At 39.7% G+C, this 7,482-nt stretch overlaps 1 pseudogene; it reads left to right on the top strand.

Moving 5' to 3' along the window:
* The first annotated feature begins 310 nt into the window (after positions 1-310).
* Positions 311-4,071, top strand: LOC114695819 (annotated as a pseudogene).
* Positions 4,072-7,482: the final 3,411 nt, after the last annotated feature.

Here is a 7,482-nt window from a genome sequence, read left to right on the forward strand (position 1 = left end):
CCTTGTGACTATAATTTCACTTTTATGACCTTTCCTGAAATTATTACCAGAGGTACAAATGATTGCTAGAGATTTATACAAAAGATGCTTATTATTGTAATACTAGAGCAGTGAAAGTCTGTATAATCGGCCCCCTCTGCAGGGAACTGGCCTGGTCGGTACAGCAGAGGTCCAGTCAGGTCAACACAGTCCCACTCTCTGAGTAGAGAAGTGAAATAACTGATACACATGGACCCTGAAACAATAAGAGCTTCAACTTAAGCCCATAGCTTGAGATCTATACAAAATCTATACAGAGGAATCCGGGGAGATGGCTCAGTGGTTAGGAGCATTTGCTGTACTAGCAGAGGTCCCGCATTCAGTTCTCAGCACTTGCATGATGGCTATCAACTGTAACTCCAGGTCCAGGGGCTCCAATGTCCTCTTCTGGCCTCCACGAGCATCAGGCATGCATGTGGTACACATATGTATACTGAGGTAAAATGCCCATACAGATAAAAATAAAAAAATCTATAAACATAAATAAATATAAACTATAAAATAAACTATAAATAAAAGCTTTACAGATACATCAGGCAGATTGATTATAGAGTTAGTGGATTTGCAGATAGGGAGAATTTATTAGAGAAGCGATTGAGAGCGAAAAGTTTGACTTAGCAACAAAGCTTGAGATGCTAAGAGAAACCACTGGGACAGCATGATACAACACTAGTGATGGAGGGACAAAATGCAGAGAGCGGCCCCCCTAATTCCTGTACAGGTGACTTCGCTCTGGTCCTTCATCTGTGATGGTTGATATTGATCGGCAACTCAACTGATGTAGAATCTCCTAGGAGACAAGTGTCTGGGCATGTCTGGAAGGAGTTTCTAGGTTAGCTTCATTTAGGTGAGAAGACTCACATTAAATGTGAGTAGTACCATTCCACGGGGTTGGGGGCCTGGACTGAAGGAAAAGGAGAAAGCAGTTGAGCACCAACATTCATCTCTGCTTCCCGACTGTGGATTTAGTGCGAGCAGCCGCCTTGCGCTCTTGCTGCCACGATGGCCCCACCACGCTGCACTCGCCCCTCCAACTGTGAGCCGGCTGTTTTATCACAACAAGGAGAAATGTAACGAATACACAGTCCAGCACAGAAGGTATCAAGTACTAATGCGCTGCTGGGTGACTGGAGGGTGTAAGGATCGGCCACAGTGACACTCTTAGAAGTTTTCCTTCTGTGCGTAGAGGCTGACTGAGGCAGAGAGCCTTCGCAAAGAGGGCTAACAAGGCTGGACTAGAACTCAGAGACACAGAAACCAACAGATGGCTGCAAACACATAAGGTGCCCTTTGCACTTCTTCTAACACTCAAGAAGGACACCACAAGGGACTAGAATTTCTAAACGGACCTTACAACTTATACAATATAGACATTCATATTATTGATATTTTCATCAGTACCCATGGACTACAAGGCCTAGGATTTAGGGTTTATATCTCCATGCTTCTTCCTCCTTTTTCTCCTTTTCCTTCCCCTCTTCCACATTTTTCTTCCTCTCCCTCCTTTCTCTCTTTCTTTTTTCTATCTTCAGGGTGTTGCTGTGTAACCCAGACTGGTTTGAATTTATGATCCTCCTGCCTCAGGCTCCTGAGTGCTGGGATCACAGGGGTGTGCCATCAGGCCTGGCTCCAGGTTCTAGCTCATATGGCACATTTTGTCCACTCCTTTTTGATATATTTAATCTTCTGAAACAAACTCTCTTCTCCCAACATTCCATCCAGCAGCTCAGCAACCCACAGCTTTGGCTCCCTTCTTGGTCTGCAGGGTTGCTGGCCACCTTTTATACATCCCTCATATGCCATTAGCTGATTTTTAGACTATTCTCTTGGGTGAGGGGAGTTGGATGGCCAGTTTTGTATTTCCTCTGGACACATGCAAAGAAAAATGCCGTAGCTATAAAATAAATAATGTATAAAAGGAGTTGTTAGTGGGATGGATATAGTTTTAAGCAGGCATGCAAGATTCTAAAATCCTGCATATAAACAGTATGCTTTTCATAATCAAATGCATTGGTAGCACCAGGAGAAAATGTAAGAATGACATGCTAAAACCTTAAAGTGGGTTATGCATGACTTATTTCATTTTTACTTGACTTTTCTTATTTTCTATGAACTTGAAAGCATTATTTCACACTTACAAAAGGGGAGTATGAAAATATTCTCCATTTCTCCCTCCTGGGGATAACAAGTGAAAAAAGCATGCTGTGCACACATCTATTAAATCTTGGTTGAAAAAAAATAGATGGAATTGGCTTGGATGTTGCCAATGCCATCCATCTGGTTTAGCTGCATTGGATAAAGATCAGTGGATTCTTACTTTAGCCTCAGCTTGGATTGCCAGTGCTTTTATACAGTCTCAGAGAGAGAACTGAGCTGCTCTGTATCTGCAAAACTGAGATGATACTATCCTGATACAGGCATCCAAAGGGAATACTTTTATAAGACATGGCAAGTTAATGTTAGCAGAGAAATGCTGCTTTACTCTTCATGAGTTCTCAAAAATAGCACATTGACACTAGACAGCCTCCCCCTCTAACGGTAAAAGTACCTCCAGTTCTCATTGATGAGAAGTGAACCTTGAGTGCAACATTGATCAGTAAGCCAAATGTGATCAAAAGGGGTTTTGTTAGATTTCAATATAAGCAAGAATATACATTTATACTTTTCTTTTTATTAAAATGGCAGGAATTTCTTTTATAGTGATATTTCTGCTCTCATTTTCTCCTTAGTCTGAGAACCATCAGCATCAATTATGAAGTTTTGCATTGTTTCTCTGCATGAAGTTAAAAAATGATATACCCATTTTTTTTCTTCCATGATTACTGGCATGATGATTTTAACTGTATCTGCTTCCTCATCTCTGCCTATCTGTAGTAGATGCTTGTTGAAAATATAAGGAATGTCGTCTGTGTACCTTCCTGTTTGTCTCTTCTATACAAGAAGCAGTGCAGGGGTGTAAATGGCATTGCTGTGGGTGCCCTAGAGCACAGGAGATTCATCTGGCAAGAGGGCACGGTTAGAGCTATCCGAACCTGACTCAGACAGTGTGCCAACATGAAAACAACTACATACAGACTATGGACAAAAGAAAAGTTTACAATAGACCAAAGCATATACAACTCAATCTATATCTACTGTTGCTTTATTGAAAAAATGCATTGGCCAAGAATGTACGCCAGTTGCTAGACAGCCAAGCCTCTTATTTGGGAAATGAAGTATTCCATCATTCCTCACAGACCATGGATACTCATGAAGAGAAAGTGGCTTGAAAAGAGATTGCTATTTTGACAACAAATAAGAATATATCAAAAATTCACAAAAGATTAGCACCTGCAGATACAGAGCATACCGTATGTTATATCCCAAAACCTATCAACTACGCAGCTGTAGATGGCATAGGCCATGAAGTTAAGCACAGAAATAACAAGCCTGTAAGAACTGGCACACAGTCAAGAACAAATCCTCCTACTTAGAAACTGCCAAATCTTACCATGTCAAGCCAGGTTAGAATACTCCTAATAAAACTCAGGAACCTGCCAGATCCTCAAAAGTTCCTAAGGACTACATGACTAGTTCCCCAAAGCTAGGAAATCAACATAGTCCACCCGGAAGATTTCTTTAAATCGCAGGCACAGTGCAATGAGTAGAGGAAGTGGAAGTCAAGAAGACAGTACATGCAGTTATACTGGCTGCCATCTTCACCATCCTCTATTGGACCTGTTGCTATTAGCCCAACTCCACTTCTAACACCTCCACCACCACCTCCTGCAGTGGATTATGAAGATGAAGAAGTTTTAGTAGTTCAGTATCATAATCTATGTACAGGTGGGAATCCCATGGAAACCCTTGGGAACTATACCAAGAAAGTTGTTACAATATATGACTATACAAAAAAATGACTATGCAAGAGTCCTAGATGAGCTATCATTTAAGGAGCATGTAGTCATTTATATTATAAAGAATGATAATAGCTGGTATGAGGGGGTCTGCAGTAGAATGACTGCTACATCTATTATGCAATATATTGATTAATTTTTCTTTGTTTTACTCTCAAAGTTGGTTCTTACTTTTAGTTGTACCATGGGACTATTGTGGCTAATGGACTAAATGGGCCCATGTCTTCAGGACATGCTGTTTTATTGGTATATTTGAATGTCTACTTATAAGCATGAATCTTTGAGACAGCTTGTGATTTGCTAAACAGCAGTTTATACAAGAAGCTGTACAAAATTGATTATGCTTGTATACTTACACAGTGATAACTTTAGAACCACCCTAAATGTTTTGGGGGTGGAGTATATTTTATTGAACAAATCATGATTCAGATTATACATTAGTGCTAATGAATGTCAAGCTAATATTGAAATCAATAAGAAAATGTAAATCTTGGTGCCGGTCATACTTTTTACTTAGATTCTCATTAAAAAATATATTTGTAGGTAGGCATGATGGCATGTACCTGTAACCTCAGTACTTAAGAAGCAGAAGCAGGAGGATCAGTATTCAAACCCAGCTTTGGCTACATAGTAAGTTCAAAATCAGTCTTTACTACATGACATCCATCTCAAAATAAATAAATAAATAAATAAATAAATAAATAAATAACAAAATCTACTGCCAAAATGATGTTTAAGCATATATAAAAATGTACACATTGAGGGCCTGGAAAGATTCTGTGGCTCAGTTGGTATTAAGCGCAGAAACATGAGGACCTCAGTTTGGATCCTCACCTCCACATTAAAAAGTCAGGTGCTGGAGCACGCACCTCCAATCCCAAGCACTGGAGAGGCATAAATGAGAGGATTTCTGGGGCTTGCTGATTAGCAAGCCTAGCCAAACTGGTAAGTTACAGGTACAGTGACAGACCCTGTATCACAAAATAAGGTAAGTGCCATTGTTACTGGATGTCCCCACCAAGACAGCAATGCCCATTGGTCAGTAAAGGGAGTAAAGATACACCACTCCAGAGAAGGTTTCAGGGAACACCAGCTGCTTTACTGCACATGAGCAAGCACTTATATTGAAGGTGATTGGTTAGCACATTACTTCGGATTGGATAGTGCAGGCTTATACCACCAAAGTCTCTATGCAGAAGAAGCACATAAAAGGAGACATGGACAGTGCAGACTTGTCAGTGGTCCAGCTACTAGGGACTTACACTACTTCAGTGTTCTGACTTCAGGAGCATGGTGTGCCATGCTTCTTATTTAGGAGCACAGTATGCCAAGCAGGCTGACCACCAGGTCATACCTGCATTTTCTCCTACAGGCGAGTGAATGTTGAAGATACTAGACATCTAATCTATCTATCTCTGGCCTATACACCCAAACACACACACACACACACACACACACACACACACACACACACACACATACAAACACACACAAATACACACATGCACACACAAAAATATATACTTTGAAATACACTTAAAAATTCCAAGGTGCTTCTAATTCACATACCACTTACCTAGAGTATTCATACCTGCTTGAGTCTCTAAGGTCTCCATATTAAAAAAAAACCCACAATTATCCACAATATTGTCATTTGTAGCTAAGTTTTTAATGAGTGAAATTTTATTGAAATTTTTCCATTTATAATTATATGAGTGACCCAGAGTTTTGTCCTTTCCTTCAAGTGATTTGTTTAAAAAAAAACTATTCACCGCAGAATCATGGTTCTATTTTCTCAATATATTAACTTGAAAAAAATATTTTAGCCTGGTATCAACCTGTGCCAACAAGGTGACAGATTTTTTTTTTCAGATTTAAAGTCTGATATGGTTATTTACAAGCCAATCTACTAAGTTCTGTCAAGGAACAGAGGCTGGAGAGATGGCTCAGTGGTGGAGAGTGGTCGTTCCTGCAGAGCCTGGGTTTGATTCCTAGCACCCACTCTGTGGCTAATAACCATTAGCAGCTCCAGTTCCAGGGGATCCGATGCCCTCTTCTGACCTCCTAGCACACCGCACATGCATGTGGTGCAATCTATACATGAAGACAAAACACTCACATACATAAAATAAACATGTTAAGAGCTCTCAAGGAACTCTTTAAGAGTTCTCAATGCCAGAACAGCCCGTCAGTTTATGTTTGACTGTTGTACATTGATTCAGTGAAAGGCAATTATACATTATATTATAAATTGTAAAAAATGGATGCAATCTATTTGTGAATAGGCACCATTTAACCCATTACCTAGCACTAGCAATATATGATTTTAAAATAATTGAGGCAGAAAATAAGATATGCATCAGTGAGCAGAGATATAACTAATGGATTTGCATCATTTTTACATAATTAAAATAACACACACACAGTGTGTCTCTTAATTGGGGGAGAGTTAGAGGATTTGTTCTCATTCTTGTGTGTAATTCTACACTGCTTAGGATATTAAAGCAGAGCATTCAAGTGTGGATTTCTATATATTGAGTATTTATTTGTATTTCAAATTATAGTTGTGTGCTGGATATAAAATCTTTCAACTGTGTATTGAATGGAGAAACTAGTGTAAAACATTTGTTTCTGAAAAATAAAGGTAATTGTTGCCACCAAAGTGATACGGCTGTTCCATATGCATTTTATCTTGGATCATTTCAAAGTACTGATGACAGCTTGCTACCTTCTGCTTTTGAGACAAGGGCTCTAGCTTAGGCTGGCTTCACACTCTCTGTACAACAGAGAATGATGCTCCTGTCGGTGCCTCCTAAGTACTGGGCTTACAGGCCTGATTAAGGTGGTGCCAGAGATCAAGCTCAGGGCTCCCTGTATGCTAGGCCAGCACTCTACCAACTAAGCTACATTATTAACCCCTGCTTTTCTTTTTTGAAATAGAATACTTATTTGTTTGGTTTTTTTATTAATTAATTTTATTTTAGGTATATGAATGTTTGTCTGCATGTATGTATGTGTACCATGTGTATGCCTGGTGTCTGTAGGGGGCAGAAGAGGGCATCAGATTCCCTGAAACTGGAGTTGTGGATGGTAGTGGGTGCTGGGAAACAAATCCAGGTCCTCTGCAGGGGCAGCAAGTATTCTTAACTACTTGGCCGTCTCCCTAGCCCTCTCTTAATTTGTATATAACCCGTTATCTAAATGTTATCTACAGTCTCATAATAGTCTATTCTCCTATAAGATTTAGATACTGCTAAATACAACCAATGTGGATTTAAGTAAACGTGTCGAAATTTTCTGACCTTTGCTCCTATAGTGAAACAAAATAAACCATTTTAATTAAACCTTTTAATTGCCTTTGTTTGTTTATTTATTTGGGGAGGTGCACAGGGCAGCACACATGTGGAAGTCAAAGAACAACTTGTGGGTGACAGTTGTCTCCTTCTATCATGTAGGTGCTAGGGATCCAACTCAGGTCCCCAGACTTGGCAGCAAGTGGTTACCCAGCTGAGCCATCTAACTGGTCCAAACCATTTGAATTTTAATG

The sequence above is a fragment of the Peromyscus leucopus genome, chromosome X (genome assembly GCF_004664715.2).
Source record: "Peromyscus leucopus breed LL Stock chromosome X, UCI_PerLeu_2.1, whole genome shotgun sequence".
Classification (NCBI taxonomy): Eukaryota; Metazoa; Chordata; class Mammalia; order Rodentia; family Cricetidae; genus Peromyscus; species Peromyscus leucopus.